A 22,031-nucleotide genomic window follows, 5' to 3' on the forward strand; every position below is an offset into this window, starting at 1 on the left:
GGGAGGATGGTAGCTCAAATTCCCATCTGCACATTCAGGTTTAGGGTGTCAATGATTTACATCATTCACTTGCTATAAATGCCAGGTCGGCCTCTTTTAAAAGGTCAGTGCCAATTTCATCCCTCACCTTTGTCCCAGTCCTAGGTTGTGCTTTATATTCAATGGCCTTGTCATTGATGGGTTATTAAAGTCTGTCTGCTTTGGTTTCGGTGGGAGTAAATACTTGCAGATTTTCATAATGCTGATAGTTTTATGATCATTGCTCTTTTGTAATAATGTATCCAATTTGTTTAATGCTCCTGTATTGTTGAAGCATGACAAAAAGTATTAGGAGTAGTGTCCAGACAATAAGTTCAAGCAATACAGCATGTGTGTGAAATCCATTTATCTTCTTAGTTAGTACCAAAAAGTGAAATCCTGGGCAGAATACAATGGAGAGAATAAAGACAAGCAGGTACGAGGGTTGACTGAAAAGTAATGCCTCCACATTCATAACTCTTCAACAGTTGGCAGCATTTGTGTGCAGTAGGTACTGGCTTGTTCTGTAGCCTCTTCTCTAAGCTCCAGCTGGCAGGAAGCGTTAGCATTGAACAGTTGTGTTGTTACAGTGTAAAGTATGGAACCCTGCACAGATGGTCGGTCAATGCGATTTGAGCAATGTAGAGTCATTGAATCTTGACTGCAGAAGATGTCACCCCCAAAGGTGATTCATCAGAGAATGAAAGCAGTTTATGGTGATTGTGTTGATGTGAGTACTGTGTGTCACTGAGCGAGTAAGTTTAAAGATGTTGAGGTGGGAACATCTGACCTGCGTGACAAAGAGTTGGACATCCTATGACAGCAACCACAGAGTTTCGCAAGCAAATTGTTGACAGATTGATTCAAGATGATCGTCGTATCAATCAGAGAGAAACTGCAAGCACAATCAGCATTTCACAACAACGTGTGGGTAACATTATTGCCTTGCTTGGCTATCGGAAAATCTATGCACGATGGGTATCCCGGATGCTGGCTCCTGAAATGAAAGCACACAGACTTGAAATTTGCCATGAACTCCTCTTGCATTATGAGAATGAAGGTGATGCCTTTCTCTGTTCAATTGTAACACGAAACGAGACATGGGTACACCATTACGACCCGGAGACAAAATGTGGTTACACCATTAGCACCCAGAGACAACACGTGGTTGCACCATTACGACTTGGAGATGAAACGCCAGTCTAAGGAATATCGATACAAAGACTCGCCCCAGAAAAAGAAATTAAAGACGCAGCCCTCAGGTGGAAAAACCATGGCCACAGTGTTCTGGGATGCAGATGGTGTTATCCATGTTGATTTCCTTGACCGTGGAACAATAAATTCAGAGCATTACATCACAACACTGCATTCCCATCCAAACCCAGTTAAGGTGGCGGCTTTACTTTTCATTCAACCCTCGTACTTGCCATATAGTGGAGACATTGATCCCTTAATAGGCTCATAAAAAAGAAATTGGGCATCATAGTTAGGAGTTTGAACTTAAGTTCTTGATTTCTGAATTGAAACTTTCCCACATGTAGAAGCAGTGAGAATGAAAGTGAGATACCACATCCAATGACACGGTGTGTCTTTGTGTGTCTGTATGTGTGACAGCTGCAGCTTATAGTAAAGTCACACTAGTAGTGTAAAGCATGACATTACAGTACTTTTGCTTGTAATATATTGTTCTGTGCAAAGGGTCAAAATTTGCTGCTTGCTCTTCTGAATAGTTGCATGACATGGATACTAGAATTTTTCAAAATAACGGTATTAAATTAGAAGTAAACTTATCCCTTATCTTTTTGTTATTTGAGGTCATTATTTTTAAATAAGAATCATGAAGATTTGTAATTTGGTCTTGAAATACCAGAAACATCACTTATTTTATGAATGGCTGAAATTCTTGCCACATGTTTTATACACACAGTTGAGTAAAGATTTGATAGCTTATATATTTAATAGTGAAATCTGTATGAAAAATAAGGATATACAGGTTCAGTAGATCAGAATATGAGATTGCACAACAAATGGGAGGGGGGAGTGCTCTATTTGAGCGAATGTGAGCGAGCGTAAGTGAACGAGCATTCACAGAAAGTTCACCTGTGCTTTCATACATTTGAATGTGTGAAGAAGCATTTACATTAGATAGAATGGAAGAGAACAGGCATAGCCTAAGAATGCTGCACCATTGGGTTGTGATGCTAATAATCGGCAGGTTGGATAACTTTGAGATTGTAGAGGATTATTTTGCGTGACAAGTACATTGGTTTTGCAGATGCTAAATACCACAGGGAAATAAGAATTTAGGTGTCACAATTTGTCCACAAGTGTGAAATGTGTGGAGATCACTTAACACTGAATTGCAGCTACATTTTCGTTAATATTGTTCCAAAACTTTGCACATTGTTAGCATCTTCCTCTGGGTCCTTATTACACTACTGATGAGGAAATTTAAAAACAGATCACTACCACCAAACCTAATCTGAAGGAAGGCTATCATTTAAAATCATTTAATGGTAGTGACTGTTTCGCATTTCAGTAGCTTCTATATCTCAGACTATTTCTGATGTCCTCAGTAATATATCCAAAGCACTCAAGGATTTTATTAAAGTACATATAAGGAAGATAGTATGTATAAAATATTATTAATGAAATGTAAAATACACACACACAGCATGTCACATAACATACTTGATAAAATCAGCTGTGTAGCTAGAGGGCAGATACATGATCTTGGGTAAACCATTTTTGTTTAGCATCGAAATGCAATCAGCATAACATGAGCGAACACTTGTGAATGAGAGCTGAACATGACCAATTGAAGTTTGTTCACACTCGCCTACCATGAATTCTTGTTTGCTGATGTTCATGTGCCTATTTTTGCTCCAGTGTAAAACAGGCTTTACAAGGGGCAACATTGTGCATTAAGTACTTGCTTCAACAGTCCATTTGGTAGTTAGGGTACCATAATAATTGGTTGTTTCAGGTGGTACAAATTTGTCATTATAGGCTTTGCAAAGCTCATTCTCCTTCAAATCGCCTCTTAAGATTAGCAACAAAGACAAACCTTGAATGTGAATACTGTAATGTAAAATTAAAATTTACAGATATGTTGAAGCCATCGGTTTTGTAATGCACTATCCCACTGGGGAGTGCCATAACATGGTTTCTCAGGACCACTGTTAAATGGCTGTTGAGTGGACAATGGCTAGCCATACATAAATCCAGAAGGACAAACAGAGAAAATCAAAATAAATCCCAAAAACAGTGCACAAACAAAACCAGAATAGCAAAACAAGAGAAACCTAAAACATGCATGTCATTGTGTACAAATAGTAATGTTGGCGACCAGCAAGCTTCAGATACATAAACACAATGAGCTGAGAAGTGCGCAGTCACTTTGCTTATTGCCTGTGTTCGCGCAGGGTTTTGCCAACTCCCCTGATCTGCACATTGCCGATGGTACTGCATGCGTCTCAATATTGGTGTCTGAATCTGGTATCAGTACTAACTTGCTCCCCATTTTAATAGACATATAGGTTCAGAAAGGACCAGACTAGTGCTTCGTGCACCAGGACAAGAGGGAGAGCAGTCTGGATACCTGTCAGTGGCTCCAACGGAATCTCAATCTCCGGTGTTTCCATCCCCTGGCCATCTTGTTCATTCACTTCATGCAGTAGCTGCTGAGGCATTGATAATAGCCAGTGAAAATAGTATCAGAGGATGGGCCTCAACCTCCATAGGTTGCCTGTCCTCGGTTTGGTCATTGGCTGCAGCCATTGGTGATAGTAACGGAGTGGGCACAGGTTGTAATAGCATTGTGACCGTGGCTAGGGTGTGAACATAGAAGCAGCAGTCTGTGAGGACCACTTGAAAATATGGTCACTGAGCAAGGTAGTGCTGAAAGCTCCCTGTGCTGGTTGGAGGAGTGGGTATGGTTACCGCCTGTGTTACAACCTCAACTGGTTTCAATGATGAAACAGGTGCTCCTGTCCAGCTGTGATGAGGAACAGTTCGCACTCCTTGTGGCCAAGAATAATGCCCAGTGGCCAACCCAGCTTGCGACCGAATGTGCAAGCCCACAAGATGGCACCCTACTTGTAGTGGGTTGTGGAACAAGGGCTCAGTGTCTATGGGCAGGGCACAACAGAACCAGGGATGTGTACAGGCTGCGCCTTTGTGGTACTGCGGCCAGGTTCCATTTGTTGATGAGAGTGGACCGGTAGGTCGAAAGAAACACTGTTAAAGGCTTGTCAGTGGGCACTGATGCCAGTGCTTTCCTCATCTCATTTGCATCCCGAAAGTTCTGACCATCTGCTTCCTTTTGAGTTTGACACGGGGTGGAAAGGGTACTTAATAGTGCTGGCACAATTTCTCAGATTCTGCTGAAATAAACTGAGATTTGTTGTCAAGTGCTAAGGTGTGTCATGTGCGGTTATAGAGGAGATGTGAACCACATTTGGAAAATTAGTGTGTGCACCCACAACCAGCAACCACACGGCCCCCTAAAACGGGCTGACAAAGTGAATTTTCACCCTCTCCCAAGGGTGCTCAGGCCAGGGTTAGGGGAAAAACTTTTTGCTGGGGAGGCTTGGTTACGAGTGCAAGCTGCCTCTATAGTGCTGTGTATGTGCACAGGCCAATAATATAATTGTAGCACCAAGCTAAAGCTTTCGTCCTTGACATCCCCCAATGGAAAATATGAAGCAAGTGAAGGATGGAGCCACAGGGCAGAGGTGGGATGACATGCGGCTTCTTTTGTAGGTAATACTACACCCTGAACAATATTCAGCCTATGTTTCATAGGCTGATCCTTTAGGGAGACACTTGTCTTACCAATTCACACCACTGACACAAGTCTATGCAAGGGGGAAGGGGGTTCTTGTAAGTAGCCATTGCTATTTCACAACCAGTATCAGGAATTGTTGCAAGGTATGGAACACAGTCTCATCTGGAGCAAAACACTGCTTCCACATGGTCATGGTCAAACTCACCATTGGGGCCAGTGGGGAGGTGTTATAATGCACTGACATTTGCAAATTGTGCAGTGAGATGTAAATGAATGTCATTTTGTTAATTGCTCAAGAACAGAGCTCAATGTTGCAAACACTGCACCATTTATTATCCGGAAGGTGAGAATGTGGACCTAAAAGAGAAACAAGCTGTTTGCAATCTGTTACTGGAACTTATTCCCATACAGACAAATGTGGAATTCTATCACAATACACAATGGTCAATGCCAGCTCCTCAGTTTGTGAATAATTTTTGTGCGCCTGGAAGAGCACCTTTGATGCAAAAGTAATTTGTTGCTCTGTGCCATCAGCATTCTTATGAGAGAGAATGGCCCATCCTCTGTTGTGACGTGTTAGCTGCAAGGGTCAGGAGCTTGCCTGTGTGAACACCACCAAGCATAGGAATGACCTCAGGTGTGTTTCCAACTGCAAGAATGCTTTGTGCCACTCAGGAGACCAAACAAACAGATCACCTCTCTTCGTCAGATGGTGCAATGGATGTGCAAGTTGAGTTTCCCGGAGAATGAATTTAGCACAGTAGTTCACTTTTCCCTGGCGAAAAAAAACTTGCATTTGTCTGGGTGATGACAAAGCCCATTCTCCAGGAGCTGCTGCAATAGTTTTGCATGTGCTCATCCTGGTAGCACCCATCAGCAAAATGTGCAAATAGTTTACTCACTTTGAGACAGTTGCTTTGTAGATGTCTGGAAGAATCATAGTGCTGATACAACCCCCTAAGGCAACCTCTTGTATTGATACATTCCAAAAAGTGTTTTTAGTAACAGAATTTTGTACATGTCAGCATTTAGAGATAACTGCAAGAACTCGTCCTACAAATCAACCTTTGAAAAACAATGCTGCAGCCAACCCCCCACCCTTAACCCAAAGTTAACATTGGACCAATACCTCTGTCCAAGGGGTTGGGTAAATGTTGATCTCACTTTGCACATTAATCATGCCCTTAAAATCACTGTAAATCCTGATATACTGGTTTGCTTACTTCACGACCACCATGGGAGTCATCCACTGACTAGCTGAGATTGGCACAATCACTCCCAAGTCCTGTAACCTGACTTAAGTCAGTTTTTTCTGTGCCACACACTGCAAACAGGACTAGCTATGCACAACAAAATTTAGGCAGAGCAGACTATTTGATGATTCTAAATCCTGTAATGGTACTGAGCTGGGTAGCAGATTCACTGCATCCAATACTTGAAAACCAAATGCAGTGAACATATCTAAACCTAAAATACTCACACCCAATGACAAACTTATGAGCAACAAAATGATTGTCATTCTGTGTCCTTATACAAGGGTGAGCCAAATGAAAACCTTAAATATTTTTTTAAATATTATTTATTGTGCAGGAGTGGCACAAAGCTGTATCACTTTTCAGCAAAATCTCCCCCACACTCAATGCAAGTCCTCCAGCACGTATGAAGTGCATAAATTCCTTTAGAGATAAATTATTTTGGTAGTACGCGCAATCACTCGTGCACCGCGTGGCATACCTCATCATCAGAAAGGAACTTTTTTCCTCCCATTGCATCTTTGAGTGGTCCAAACATTTGGAAATCACTTGGGGCAAGGTGAGTATGGTGTATGAGGAAGACACTCAAAATGCAGGTCTGTGATTGTTGCAACTGTTGTACGGGCAGTGTGGGGCCTCGCATTGTCGTGTTGCAAAAGGACACCTGCTGACAGCAATCCACGTCGCTTTGATTTGATTGCAGGCCGCAGATGATTTTTAAGGAGATCTGTGTATGATGCACTGGTGACAGTGGTCCCTCAAGGCATGTAATGCTCCAAAATGATGCCTTTTTCATCCCAAAAGAGTGTCAGCATAACCTTTCCTACTGATGGTTCTATTCGAAACTTCTTTGGTTTTGATGATGAGGAATGGCCCCATTCCTTGCTCGCTCTCTTCATTTCTGGTTGGTGGAAGTGAACCCAGGTTTCGACCCCAGTAACAGTTCTTGCAAGGGAGCCATCACCTTGTTCAAAGTGCTGAAGAAGTTCTTCACAAGCATCAACACGTCGTTCTCTCATTTCAGGAGTCAGCTGCCGTGGCACCCACTTTGTGAAACTGGAGCACATCATGCACAATGTGGTGTTCTGACCCATGACTAATCTGTAAACATGCTGCAATGTCATTCGGTGTCACCCGCGGTTTCCTTCACTATGGCTTCAACTGCTGCAATGTTCTGTGGCGTCACAACTCGTTGTGCCTGACCTGGACGAGGTGCATCTTCCACTGACGTCACACCATTTGCGAACTTCCTACACCATTCTTAGACTTGCTGCTGTGACAAACGTGCATCACCACACTGAACCTTCATTCGTTGATGAATTTCAATAGGTTTCACACCTTCACTATGCAAAAACCGAGTAAGAGAACGCTGCTCTTCCCTGGTGCAAGTCGCAAGTGGGGCGGCCATCTTTATACTGATACTGTGACGGTATGTGTGCATCTGCACTATGCTGCCACCTACAGGCCATTCTGCATGCTGTTTGTAGCACGCTTATCAACTTACAGGATAATGGAACGAAATTTCGATTTGTTATTACAAATTTAAGGTTTTCATTTGACTCACCCTCGTATTTTGCCCAAACAATAATTTATCCTCACAAAGGGTTCTTTTGCTGGCTATATGAAATAACCTGTGCTGTGGCAGCTGCAGACGATAAGAATCCAAACACAGGTAGGTTTCCTAGTCAATCAGAGAAACTGCAACCCTGCCCCACCTCCCTATCCACCTGGAATTGGTGGATATCAGTGTGTGGTCCTTACGGCTCCAAATGGAAACTGAAGATTAATAACAATATTATGAAAAGGATAGTTGCTACTCACCACATAGCGGAGATGCTGAGTCGAGAAAGGGACAACAAAAAGACTGTCAAAAAGTTAACTTTTGGCCAATAAGACCTTGTCAAAAATAGACAACACTTGCTTGCACATGCTCCCGCGCGCATGCGTGTGTGTGTGTGCACTCGCGCGCGCCACACACACACACACACACACACACACACACACACACACACACACACACACCACAGTCTGGCAACTGGAACCAGAAGATTGAAGATTAGATGAGATGTAAGTTTTGTTGCAACGGGTCCATAGTGAGGAGATCCTCCAAGATCCAGAAAATGTCAGAAAACCCAAAAAAATATTAACTTCTGAGTCACATGATTGTATCTGTATCACCGAGAACCAAACTGTGCAGCATAACACAAGGGTTTCAGCTACAATTCACAATGTTGATTTGCCTTGTGTAGATCACAGCAATTGTCATCTTGAATTAGCAATGCAATCTCATCTGGGCTGGGTTTGACATTCTGTTTGTTGTATTGATGTGAGGTCCAGATGGTGTCTCACGACTGCCACCAGTACATCTGGAAATTTGTCAAATGTCTTTCAGCATACTCTTGCATGTTGCATTGCCTTGACATGCTGATACAACTTAAGTCCTCTGTTGTGGTGAGATCCTTGAAAAGGAGCATTTGATAGAAATTCTCTGCCATGTCCTTCAGTAAGTATGAAGTTTTATCAACTTCAGTCATGTTCACAGACACTGAGTGACATATTTCCAAAACACTCTCTATATACGAATGTGTACTCTCCCACTGGTGTTAAGATTTCCTTTCAACATTTCTAACTTTAATTTGTCCTATCTCTTGAGCTTTTCCTCATTATTATCAAACTGCTGCTGAGTCTGTGCCGTCCAAGTAAAAGTAGGTCATAAGCAACCTGTGGTATTTAGTTATGACTGAATCTCTCTAGCCATTTTGACAATATATGAAAAAAATAGATTGCTATTCACCATATATAGGAGATCTTGAGTCGCAGACAGACACAACTAAAAGAGTACTAAACGTGAGGTTTTCTTTTGAAGTAAAAAACACATGTTCATGCAAGCACAGCACACACACACACACACACACACACACACACACACACTCTCTCTGTGTGTGTGTGTGTGTGTGTGTGTGTGTGGAGAAAGGCCTTTTAGCTGAAAGCTCTTATGTTTAGCAGCCTTTTTGCTCCCCATCTGTGACTCAACATCTCTTCTACACTGAAGTGCCAAAGAGGCTGGTATAGGCGTGTGTATTCAAATACAAAGATATGTAAACGGTCAGAATAATGGTGCTGCAGTCAGCAACACCTATATAAGACAACAAGTGTCTGGCACAGTTATTAGATCAATTACTGCTTCTACAATGGCAGGTTATCAAGATTTAAGTGAGTTTGAACATAGTGTTATAGTCAGCACACAAGCGATGAGACACAGCATCTCCAAGGACACGATGAAGTGGGGATCTTCCCATGTGTCCATTTCACAAGTTTACCATGAATATCAGAAATCCAGTAAAACATCAGATCTCTGACATAGCTGCAGCCGGAAAGAAAACCTGCAAGAATGGGACCAACGAAGACTGAAGAGAATCGTTCAACGTGACAGAAGTGCAACCCTTCTCCAAATTCCTGCAGGTTTCAATGCTGCGTCATCAACAAGTGTCAGTGTGTGAACCATTCAACTTAACATCATTGATATGGGCTTTTGGAGCCGAAGGCCCACTTGTGTACCCTTGATGACTGCATGACACCAAGCTTTACGCCTTGCCCAGGCCTTTTAACACCGACATATGACTGTTAATGACTGGAAACATGTTGCCTAGTCAGACGAGTCTTGTTTCAAATCGAATTGAGCAGATTGACTTGTTTGGGTACTTATAGATAGTCCTGCACGATTCATGGTATCAATTCCCTCCAACCCTCCTTCAGACGTTAGTTGAGTCCATGCCATGTCATGTTGCGGCACTTCTGCATGGTCGCAGGGGCCCTACACGATATTAGGTAGGTGGACCAGTTTCTTTGGCTCTTCAGTGTATATGGAGAGTATTGACTTATCTTTTTCATAATACTGTCATTATTCCATCCTGAATTATCCTTTAGCCATTTTGTCATATTCTTGCAGTATCTCCCAAAAGCACTGCTGGTTGCCTGATGTGCATCTGAATCGGTGTGTATCTGAATCTTTAATCATTTGTATCCATCAGTTACCTTGACAATGCAGACTGTGGGAGGAATTGTTTTTAAGGGGGTTCCTGCTTTTACAGCAACAGTTTTGTGTAGCCTTTTGGATCCTACTAAACTTTATCCTGTAGAATCCATAAGCGTGTCCAATCATTGATTGACTGATTTCATTCATTCATACAGACACACATCCTATAAATCCTGTCATGAAGGAGAGCTATCAGGGATGTGGACCAAGCAAGAACATATTTTAATAATAATAATTAATAAGCAGAAGCTGCCACAGCTGGCTATTTCTGTAGAGTATGCTAGCAATAAAATACGACTAATGCTAATAGACTAACACTGACGATGATGGGAATTACTTCTAGATTGCTTTATAGTGCACGTAATAGGAGAAAAACTGATACTTTCAAAAAACCACTGATTCTTCTTTGCACTAGTCAGCTGTTTTTTTTTTGTTGTTGTGTATATATATAGACACACACACACACACAATAGAAGGAAACATTCCACGTGGGAAAAATTATATATAAAAAAAAACAAAGATGAGGTGACTTGCCGAACAAAAGCGCTGGCAGGTCGATAGACACACAAACAAACACAAACATACACACAAAATTCAAGCGTTCGCAACAAACTGTTGCCTCGTCAGGAAAGAGGGAAGGAGAGGGGAAGACGAAAGGAAGTGGGTTTTAAGGGAGAGGGTAAGGAGTCATTCCAATCCCGGGAGCGGAAAGACTTACCTTAGGGGGAAAAAAGGACAGGTATACACTCGCACACATGCACATATCCATCCACACATACAGACACAAGCAGACATATGTCTGCTTGTGTCTGTATGTGTGGATGGATATGTGCATGTGTGCGAGTGTATACCTGTCCTTTTTTCCCCCTAAGGTAAGTCTTTCCGCTCCCGGGATTGGAATGACTCCTTACCCTCTCCCTTAAAACCCACTTCCTTTCGTCTTCCCCTCTCCTTCCCTCTTTCCTGACGAGGCAACAGTTTGTTGCGAAAGCTTGAATTTTGTGTGTATGTTTGTGTTTGTTTGTGTGTCTATCGACCTGCCAGCGCTTTTGTTCGGTAAGTCACCTCATCTTTGTTTTTTTATATATATATATATCAAACAAAGCATGTACTTTACACAAAACATTGTCACTGTAGATGTTGGTAGAATAGTGATCTGCGTAAAACAAAGTGATGTAGAATTTACATCAATGGAGTCAAAATGTGGCATATATGTAAATAATAGGCCAGGTGCCAAAAAACTAGTTTACAGATAATGAACAAAATGTGTGTATAGCACTTACACAAGAGCTGTATAAGTTCAGGATCACTACAAAAGTTTCTTGTCATATATGTGTGTTTATTCCATGTTACTAGATTTAAGAACAATACATTACAAAATTTGAAGAAAATGAAATGTGTAGGCAATGGCTTAAAAATATAAATAACAATGAAAGTGCCACTGTGCCGATTTTAAAGCATTTTACAAGGTTCTCATAAAACCACTTATTCTCCTCATTCACAAATGGAATCAGTGTAGCTAAATCCTTTTTCTTTTCTTTAGATAACCTAGATTCACAGTGTTGTCTTCACGTTCCTCTTTAAGATGTAATGTTTCTTGAACTCTTCAATTGCATTAAGAGTCAACCGAACCTGCAGTGCCCCAAAGGTGTTCAGCAGTCAGCTTGATCCACTGTGCTTTTGAAATATGCACGTTAGTGACGTTCATATACTTTTCAGCAGCTGACTTAAGTCATAGAATGTGTTTCTTTCATAAGTCACTAGGATAAGTGTTGTGGGCATAGCTTCAGTGATGAGGCGAATGAAATCTTTTGGAACTTCACACAGTTAGCATCTTCCCTTTCTCAAAGTGAGCAAAATCATGAGTGTCCTTTCACCAAAAACTTGGGTTTTATTTCGTTACAGTAATCCTTTACTGTTGGTTAAACATACAGATACATCGACATATTTTTGTTCTGCCCACAGAAGTTGTCACTTGACAAATCTCTTTCTTTTTACAAGTAAGTTTTGAAGTAGAGGCTTTGTGCACACAGGAAGTAATTTCATTCTCATCCCTGCCAGATATAGTTTCAATTGAGAGAAACGTGTGACCGGACTTAATGCAAAAGTTGTAATTTGAGAATGTTGTAAATAGTACATCTCACTGTGCCTTAATGACTGAAGAGAGATCACTTTTTGTAAATCCATTGCAGATGTATATACTCGAGAGTTAGGCCTTTGACTCTGGATTGTGTTAACTTTCATGGAAGCTATAACTTTCTTTGCTTTTTGATATTGTAGTTCTAGCTGCAGTTTATTTTCTTTATTATTGGGATTGCCCCGCAGTTTGACTTTAAGATCACATGCAGAACAAGTGTCACTTGACAAAATGATGAAATTTTTGTTTGGAGAACTTGTATTTTAGGACCTTAACATAACTGGTTCTTTGGTATTACTGGTTCTTCAACACCTTCCTCAATAGAAAGCTGAGGAGTTTGATTACTGTCGTCACTTACTTTTGATCTTTGCATCTTCACTTTCCAAACACTAGTGAGACACTGCATAGTTATTTTTCTTCACTGTGTCTTTTATTGAGTAGAAATCATTAAGCAACTTACATTTCTGCTCATATGAAATATGTCTGCTTTTAAACTGACATTTGCAGGAAACCTGGGAGAGTCAAACAGTATACAGGGTGTTACAAAAAGGTACGGCCAAACTTTCAGGAAACATTCCGCACACAAAAATAAAGAAAAGATGTTATGTGGACATGTGTCCGGAAACAATTTCCATGTTAGAGCGCATTTTAATTTTGTCAGTATGTACTGTACTTCCTCGATTCACCGCCAGTTGGCCCAATTGACGAGAATCCGCGCGCAATTGTGCAATCACGTCATCAACACAGATTTTCTGTGAACGTTTGGGCAGGCATTGTTGGTGATGTCTTGAATGGGCCCCATATTCTTCCACCTACGCTCAATGGAGCACGTTATCATGATTTCATACGGGATACTCTACCTGTGCTGCTAGAACATGTGAGTTTACAAGTACGACACAACATGTGGTTCATGCACGATGGAGCTCCTGCACATTTCAGTCGAAGTGTTCGTACGCCTCTCAACAACAGATTCGGTGACCGATGGATTGGTAGAGGCGGACCAATTCTATGGCCTCCACGCTCTCCTGACCTCAACCCTCTTGACTTTCATTTATGGGGGCATTTGAAAGCTCTTGTCTACGCAACTCTGGTACCAAATGTAGAGACTCTTCGTGCTCGTATTGTGGACGGCTGTGATACAATACGCCATTCTCCAGGGCTGCATCAGCGCATCAGGGATTCCATGCGACGGAGGGTGGATGCACGTATCCTTGCTAACGGGACATTTTGAACATTTCCTGTAATAAAGTGTTTGAAGTCACGCTGGTACGTTCTGTTGCTGTGTGTTTCCATTCCATGATTAATGTGATTTAAAGAGAAATAATAAAATGAGCTCCAACATGGAAAGTAAGCGTTTCCGGACACATGTCCACATAACATATTTTCTTTATTTGTGTGTGAGGAATGTTTCCTGAAAGTTTGGCCGTACCTTTTTGTATGAGGGGTGTTCAATAAATAATGCAGCATTTTTTTTTTCTTTTCTAAAAGCAAGTTGGTTTTATTCAGGATTTCATTATACCATATTATTCCCCACTTTTTTGGATGCAAGACTCTATATTCCAACATAATCTTCAGTTAATGTGACGGCCTTACACCACTTTACTGGATGGGCCTGTCTCCCATGTGGTACCTTCATTGGGCAAAACAGACGGAAGTTAGAAGGTGAGAGATCTGGGTTGTAGGGTGGATGAGGAAGAATAGTCCAATGACGTTTGTGAGCTACTCTCAGGTGCACATACTTGTGTGAGCTCTCGCGTTATCATGGAGAAAGGGAAGTTTGTATGCATTTTTGTGGTGACAAGACATGCTAAAGTCATTTCTTCAATTTCCTGAGGGTATCTCAATATACTTCAGAGTTGATCACTGCAGCATGAGGGAGAACAACATACAGAATAACCCCTTCAGAGTCCCAGAAGACAGTTGCCATGATTTTACCAGCTGAGGATGCAGCTTTGAAGTTTTTCTTTGGAAGGGAGGTGATGTGGCATCACTCCATGGATTGCTGGTTTGTTTTTGGTACAAAAAAAAATAGCCATGATCAGTCTCTTGACATGCAAGCAATTATGCACAAATGGTCTTTCATTACTCTTTACGGTATTCTGTTAGGCAGCGAGGAACCCAGAGAGCACACATCTTTGAGTATCCCCAACTAGAGGACTACTGTGTCAGCACTACCAACAGACACATCCAGTCGTGCAGTGAGGTGTTTCATTCTGACCCATCGATCACCTCGAATGAGTGTGTCTGCTCATTTCAGTATTACAGGAGTTACAGCTGTGTGCAGCTGGCTGGCACTAAGGAGATTGGACAGCTTTGCGTGACCTTGTTGTGGTGATGACAGACAACTCGCCCAATGACTCACTATGCTTTTGTTCACTGCCAGGTCTCTATGCATTTTTTCAACCAAAACTGGCTGAGAAAAAAAACTGTGTTGCATTACTGATTGAACACCCCTTGTATAATAACATTTTTAAATCAACATATGACAACATACAGTTTTTTCAAGTAACTAAATGATTCTGTGCAAGTAGTTAACTATAACCACATATTCGGAATGCTAATTTTTGTTGATGTGAAATTCATTTCAATAATAAATTTAATGCATTAAAATGCTTGAATATTACTTATGTTGATTCCAGCCCACATAATAAAGGTTAAAACACCACTCAAGGCCTATCTGGTGCTTGGGAGCCTGGAACCACAATACTGCATTTTTGAGTTTCTTTCTTTCCCTTGCATCACAATCTTCCCCTCTCTTCCTCCATTTTGGTGGTTCAGTTTCCTTTCCGTTTTGCAATATTCTGTATTATTTATCTGTAACAATTATTTCAGCAATGCCCTATTGTTGCAAACAAACCACAGAGCTGCTTCAGTTGCCAGCAATTCACACAATTGCATGCAAAGACACTAACAGTGAACAGAGTGTTGGTGCATGGCTCATTATTTGAACACCAATGTTGGTGCTTGACACGAGTGCCATCTTGTGACAGCTGTAAACACTGCTTCCCACTGTCCTGGCGCTTGTATCAAAATGTGTGTTACTGGCCTCGGCATTTACTGTGAAATTTCCACAATAACTCAACTTCTCACTTTTTGACACCTGACTTACTTAAATGCCACATTAATATTTTGTTAAGTGGTTGGAGTGGTGGCTAATGAGATTCTTTTATTCTCCTTTTCAGTATCGGGATTTTCAATTTCCAGCCTCACCTCTGTTGGCAATTGGTTATAGAATTTTGTATCTTTTGTACCTTTTGGAAGGGATGCGTAGTCTATATGGAAGTTAGTTTTACTTCTAGTGGTGTGTCTGTAAACTATGGAGTTCATTCCAAATTCACACCTGTCATTAACCACAGATGCCATTAAGAGAGCACGTGGAGTAAACGTAAGAGTCCTTAGATTCCTGAAGGTGCTTCTGAAAGATGTTTGGATATGAACTTTACAGTATATTCTTATTGCATGTTTCTGAAGGATAAATATGTTTTGGCTTTATCCACATCGACCAAGATGATTATGCCATATGACAGTATTGAATGAAGTATGTTAGCAATCCCACCTGCAGGTCACCACAATGAGAAAGATTGATAAGTGCAAAGAAGGCAGAACTGAGTTTTCTGGTTAAGTTATCCATGTGCTCGTGTCACCTTACTTTATTATCCATCTGGATGCCTAGGAACTTCACATATGGAGTTTCATCCAGTGTGGGGCCACTGATCTCCACTTTTGGTATCTGGTCTAATTGAGATTGATTTGTTTGGAATGGTATAATGTGAGTTAAGGTGTCAGCTTTGACCCAGTTGCAAGCCTGCTGTATTATTCTTCTGGAGGTGTCTGGTATGAATCCTTTATCAATAGACTACTGTTATCAACAACCATCAAAGTTTCTGAAGTATTCCCCAATGTCCCAGGTACATGTAGGCCAAGAAAAGAGAGAGGCTAATCACCATATTAGTTATATGAGTAAGATCATTGTCAACAACCACTACAACTAACACTTCACACTGAAAGGCTGTTTTTTGAGCGCACACAAAGATGGCATGCCTTAGCAGTGTGTGCTCCTGTTTATATGTACATAGAGTAATATAGCAATAGCATCTTTGATTTGTGACAAAAATATCGTGAGTCCTGGATGGATGCAGTAGGCAATGGGCAGCACTACATTAAAGACATATAATGGGTATCCACAGAAGATGTGGCCTGTAACTGAAAATGTCATGATGATACTTCCATTGACAAAAGACTCCAGATTAGTCCCTCATTTGGATCCAGGAGAGGACTGCCAAGGAGAGAATAACCACAAGAAAAAACTGAATAGTCAGTGAAAGGGTAATGTCCCACAAGTCAGAACGTGGAATATCAGAAGTCTCAACATGGTAGAAATCTAAAAACGGAAATTCAAAGGGTCAGTGAAGTGAACTGCAAAGAAGAAGGATTTCTGGGCAGTTGAATATAGATCAACATCAGCAGAACATGGTATAATGGCAATAGGATTCATTACAAATACGAAGATAGGGCAGAGAGTGAGTTACTGTGAACAGTTCAGTGGTAGGGTTGCTCTCAGAAACGACAGCAAACCAAAATCATTGATGTTACTAGTCCAGGTATACATGCCAATGTCACAAGCAGATGGTGAAAGGACAGAGAACGTATGAGAGGTTATTGAACACACAATTCAGAACGTAAAGGAAGACTACACTGAGGTTAGAAAACTCATGGTATAGCAGTATGCAGATGGTAATAGTATTGTGTACAAAAGGTATAAAGGGCATTGCATTTGTGGACCTATGATTTATACTCACATGATTCATGTGAACAGGTTTCCGACATGATTATGGCTGCACAACGGAAGGTAACAGACTTTGAACGCAGAATGGTAGGTGGAGCTAGATGCACGGGATATTCCATTTCGAAAATCATTAGGAAAATCAGTTTTCTGAGATCCACAGTGTCAAGAGTGTACCGAAAATACAAAATCTGAGGCATTACCTCTCACCACAATGGCTGACGCCTTCACTTAATGATCAAGAGCAGCAGTGTTTGCGTAGAGTTGTCAGTGCTAACACACAAGCAAAACTGCATGAAATAGCCACAGAAATCAATATGGGACATACAACAAATGTATCTGTTAGGACAGTGCAGCAGAATTTGGCATTAATGGGCTATGGCAGCAGATGACAGACACAAGTGTCTTTGCCTGCAAAACCTCTCCTGGGCTCGTGACCATATCGGTTGGACCCTAAACAACGGGTAAACTGTGGACTGTTCAGGTGAGTCCCAATTTCAGCAGTTGGTAAGAGCTGATGGTAGGGTATGAGATCACCTAATGTGAATTTCATTGAACATTTATGGGACATGATTGAGAGGTCACTTCATGCACAAAATCCTGGATCAGCAATACTTTCGGAATTATAGATGGCCCAATATTCTGATGACTTATTGAGTCCTGCCACATGAGATGCTACACTATGCTGGGCAAAGGGAGGCCCAACACTATATTAGGAGATATCCCATAACTTTTGCCAGTTTAGCGTGTATAGTCTAATCATTATGTGTGATTATAATGCAGCAGTAGGGAAAGGAAAAAAGGCAGAGATAGGGGAGAATATGGACTCGTTAGCAGGAAATACAGAGAAGAAAGAGTAACTGAGATTTGCAATTGACTTCATCTTGAAGGTCTGCAATGAATCTCAGCTTGTAATAGTGAATGCACTGTTCAAAAATCGCAATAGGAGATGGTGTTCTTGGAAAGGCCTAGAGTCCTGGGAATATTCCAGCTGGTGGTTGGACAAGGTTCCAAAATCAGATATTGGTACTAAAGCATACTCAGGAGTAAATATAGACTGAGATGAAAATTTAGTAATGATGATGAGTAGACTGAAGTTTAAGAGAGCTGTCCAAAAGAATCACTGTAGAAAGAAGTGGAATACAAAGGTACTGAGGAATGATGAAACTACAAAAGTAAGTAGTTCAATTGAAAAGAAAAAGACATCTCTAAAAGGAGAAATGTCAGACAGACAAGTATAGGTACAAGGAAGGCAACAGTGAAGAAACCTTGGGTAACAGAAGAAATACTTAATTGTATTGAAGAAAAGAAGTAAGCACAAAAATGTTCAGGAAACAACTGGAATGCAGCTATAAAAGTGATGTAAGAATTAAATAAACAGAAAGTACAGGGAGGCAAAGGAAAAATGTGAAGAATTCAAAAGGAAATGGTCATCACACAGTGCACTTAACCTTGCTACATCAACACTGACTGTTTATGTAGCATAAATAAGTGCACTGTCTGGCTCAGTTTATGACTGACCACATAACAACAGTGATGAATTCATTATTTGATGCCAATGATTTTATAACATGTAATATCGTGATGTAGATGCTTTTATGAACCTGATGGTGGTGTGTAGATCAAAATGGATTGTTAACTAAAGAAACTTTATCAGCAGCCCTTGGCAGTTATCATGATGTTATTCATAAATCACAGAAGTGGAAAGGAATGAGGAGTAACAGGAATGAAATTATCAACAAAGTAAACATAAAAATTGGGGCCATTAAGTGAAGGACTTCTGCTAGTTTGTAAGCAGAATAACACACAATGGTTTTAATTTGAGGAAGAAATGTCTGAGAGTGTACATTTGGAGCATGTCACTGTGTGATAGTGACTCATGAACTGTAGGAAAATTGTAAAAGAAGAGAATCAAAGTGTTTGAGATGTGGTGCTATAGAAGGACATTGAACATTAGGTGATCGAGAGGATAAGGAATGAGCAAGTTCCCTACAGAATCTGTGAAGAGAAGAACACATGAAAAACTGTAACAAGATGGTAGAACATATGTTAAGAATTGGATAATAAACTTCCATGGCACAAGCAGGAGCTACAGAGGATAAATACTATAGCGGAAGGCAGACATTGGAATATGTGCAACAAATAATTAAAGGTGTAGGTTGCAAGTGGTACTCTGAGATGAAGGGGACAGCACCAGAGAGGAATTCATGACAAGCTTCATCAAATGACTCAGAAGACGGATATTAATTTTATATTCTAACAAATACCATTACTCTAATAAATAACTCTCAGAAATGATAATTATTAAGTGTTAAATAATAGCAAGAAGTAGGAACCAAGCAGGTGACCTGCATGTCACCAGCCAGTGACTATAAGCACTACACCAAGGTGGACAATACGCTGTTTGTATCAATACTAATATCTCACATTTTGTAACATCTAATGGTGGCTACACATGTAAATCCAAGTTCGAGCAGTATCAAATTCAGGAAGACATGCAGAGGAGTGAAGCTTTATAAGGGGACTGGCAGCTGATCCTCAGTATACATAAAAATAATGTGTTGAATAAAAATATGCAGAAAGACTCATTACTGTTCAGTTACACTGTTGGCAATAAATCACTGTAAGCAGTAACAACTGTAAAATATAGAGACTTAATGTAAAACTATTACGTGAAACTGTATTGCATTTCTACTAATGCCATAAGACCATCACCTAGATTTTGTTGGCTCTAACCTATCACAGTCAGTGTTAGGAGAGAGAAGAATATATAACAGACTATTTGTCAGTTATGAGGCTTGATAGTAATTGGTAGTCCACTGTTAACTGGCAACAGCTAGTGGGGACCATGTTTTGCTGCTCTCAGTCATGGAAAAATTATGAGAGTTCAGCAGGTGTTTGGTGAGGTCTCTGTCCATTGCACCAAGATTTCTGACAACCAGGACATTGCTGGAACTGTCCTCTTTATTGATGTTAGGCTGCATGGCAGAGGGTATGTCCCACTCTACCAGTTATTAGGGTTTCTTCCCATTCCATTCACGTAGGGAGCATGGGAAAAATGATTGTCTGAATCCCTCAGTGGGTGCAGTAATTATTCTAATCTTACCCTTGCAATCCCTATGTGAGCAATACATAGGGGGTTGTAGTATAATCCTAGAGTCACCATTTAAAACTAGTTCTTGAACCTTTTTGTTGGTAAGTAGACAGTCTCGGGATAGTTTACATCTATCTTCAAGAGTCTTCCAGTTCAGTTCCCTCAGTATCTCTGCGACACCCTCCCACAGATCAGACAAACCTGTGATCATTTATGCTGCACTTCTCTGTATACACTCAGTATCCCCTAGTAGTCCTATCTGATATGGGAAATATTTGAGAACCGGTCACACGAGTGACTTGTAAGCAATCTCATTTGTAGACTGACTGTACTTCCCCAGTATTCTACCAATAACCCTAAGTCTACCATCTGTTTTACTCATGACTGGGCTTATGTGGTCATTCCTTTTCATATCCCAACAAAGTGTTCCACTCAGGTATTTGTACGAGTTGGCCGATTCCAACAATGACTCATTGATATTATAGGACACTACCTTATTATAGATGGGTATGACTTGTGCTTTTTTCCCAAGAACTGGGCACAGTTTTTTGTTTGAGGGATCTATGACAGATTATAGTTATAAGAGGGCTAACTCAGCCGCAAACTAAGTATCAAATCTGACTGATATATTCGGAATATGTTTTATTTTTCTCTGTTTATTTTTATCCATTAATTTGCGTCAGTAGTTTGTGAGAAAGATTAAAATGCGGTATGTGCACAGCAATCAAAACTGTGGAGATAGCGAGAAAAACAAGAGGAACACTATTTTTCTAATGTTTTGTAAAAACTCCTATTGAATGTTTCATTGATCTTGTACTGTTTCTTTTTTATCGTCCATGATAGAGAGAGGACATGAATTTCTGTTTGGTTCACTAATAACATGAAATATATTAACTATGATAGTAATAAGCCCATGCTGCTTGTTGTTTGTTGTTGTCTTCAGTCCTGAGACTGGTTTGATGCAGCTCTCCATGCTACTCTATCCTGTGCAAGCTTCTTAATCTCCCAGTACTTACTGCAACCTACATCCTTCTGAATCTGCTTAGTGTATTCATCTCTTGGTCTCCCTTTATGATTTTTACCCTCCACGCTGCCCTCCAACGCTAGATTTGTGATCCCTTAATGCCTCAGAATATGTCCTACCAACCGGTTCCTTCTTCTAGTCAAGTTGTGCCACAAACTCCTCTTCTCCCCAATTCTGTTCAATACCTCTTCATTAGTTATGTGATCTACCCATCTAATCTTCAGCATTCTTCTGTAGCACCACATTTCGAAAGCTTCTATTCTCTTCTCGTCCAAACTATTTATCGTCCATGTTTCACATCCATACATGGCTACACTCCATACAAATACTTTCAGAAATGACTTCCTGACACTTAAATCTATACTCGATGTTAACAAATTTCTCTTCTTCAGAAACGCTTTCCTTGCCATTGACAGTCTACATTTTATATCCTCTCTACTTCGACCATCATCAGTTATTTTGCTCCCCAAATGGCAAAACTCCTTTACTACTTTAAGTGTCTCATTTACTAATCCAATTCCCTCAGCATCATCCGACTTAATCCAACTACATTCCATTATCCTCATTTTGCTTTTGTTGATGTTCATCTTATATCCTCCTTTCAAGACACTGTCCATTCCGTTCAACTGCTCTTCCGTATCCTTTGCTGTCTCTGACAGAATTACAATGTCATCGGCGAACCTCAACGTTTTTATTTCTTCTTCATGGATTTTAATACCTACTATGAATTTTTCTGTTGTTTCCTTTACTGCTTGCTCAATATACAGACTGAATAACATCGGGGAGAGGCTACAACCCTGTCTCACTCCCTTCCCAACCACTGCTTCCCTTTCATGCCCCTCGACTCTTATAACTGCCATGTGGTTTCTGTACAAATTGTAAATAGCCTTTCGCTCC

This window comes from Schistocerca serialis, chromosome 4 (genome assembly GCF_023864345.2).
Source record: "Schistocerca serialis cubense isolate TAMUIC-IGC-003099 chromosome 4, iqSchSeri2.2, whole genome shotgun sequence".
Taxonomy (NCBI): domain Eukaryota; kingdom Metazoa; phylum Arthropoda; class Insecta; order Orthoptera; family Acrididae; genus Schistocerca; species Schistocerca serialis.